Source organism: Tiliqua scincoides, chromosome 1, assembly GCF_035046505.1.
Source record: "Tiliqua scincoides isolate rTilSci1 chromosome 1, rTilSci1.hap2, whole genome shotgun sequence".
Lineage (NCBI taxonomy): Eukaryota > Metazoa > Chordata > Lepidosauria > Squamata > Scincidae > Tiliqua > Tiliqua scincoides.
This window is the reverse complement of record NC_089821.1, coordinates 153,661,612-153,662,685: the sequence shown is the minus strand read 5'-3', so window position 1 is coordinate 153,662,685 and position 1,074 is coordinate 153,661,612. Positions and strand designations below refer to the sequence as shown.

The following is a 1,074-nucleotide window of genomic DNA, read 5'->3' as shown; positions in this document are numbered from 1 at the left end:
GGCCCTGCGCCTAAGGGGGGACCCCGCACAAGAGTAATCTAACCTAGTCTTGTCAAATACACACAACACACTGTGATGGAAATAATGAATATTTCCTAAAGAAAAAATAAACTTAGTATTTTTAACGAAATAATTTCAGTCGTGAACACAAGTAACTTTTGTGGCACATCTATTTACTCTTCAAAGGTCATCTGGTTGGCAACCTTCAGTCTCAAAAGACTATGGTATAAGCCTACAGCACCTGGTATTCCCAAGCGGTCTCCCATCCAAGTACTAACCAGGCCTGACCCTGCTTAGCTTCTGAAATCAGACAAGATCAGGCACGTGCAGGGTAACAGTTGCTGCTCAAGGTCATCTACACATTTTGTTTGTTTACTTGTAGTTTTATATTAAAATATAAAATATATTAAAACATGCTTAGATCCATTTGAACTGCTATCCTATGCGCACTTATCTGCAAGTAAGCCCCACTGCATCCTTACTTCAGAGTAGACATGTATAGGATTGTGCTGTTGTTCCGTTAACTCACATGTACTTTTCAAGTGCACATTTTGATTGCTTTCCATTCTACCATAGAGATATAAAGTCTATAATAAATTTTATTTATATCTCTAAAATTCTACAGGTCTTGACTGTGAAGCTGGGGCCCCACAAAACTGTTTCTAATTGGGGCCACCGCCTAACCTCTCCTAAGATAAAGTTCCGGCTTGTTTTGGAGTATGTGTGCAGGTCAAGAAGTAGTTGTGGTAACAGCACAAGTTGACAGGTGCAACACAAATGTTAAGTATTTGTTTATGTCCAATACTATGAACTGCCTTCTCCCAAATTGCAAGTTACGTATTCCTAATTCTAAAGATTCTTTCTTTCTTTCTTTCTTTCTTTCTTTCTTTCTTTCTTTCTTTCTTTCTTTCTTTCTTTCTTTCTTTCTTTCTTTCTCATATATATGCACGTCCTTGAAACATCTATGACAGGGATTTAGTACCATTTTTTCCCCACTTCTCTCAGATCAGTCAAAGATTTGAAGACTCGAGAAGAAAAGAAAGTGACTTTTAAAGCGTTACCTTTGCTAAAAGC

General features: G+C 37.7%; 1 pseudogene; it reads right to left on the bottom strand.

Moving 5' to 3' along the window:
• Positions 1-229: 229 nt before the first annotated feature.
• Positions 230-349, bottom strand: LOC136637639 (5S ribosomal RNA; annotated as a pseudogene).
• Positions 350-1,074: the final 725 nt, after the last annotated feature.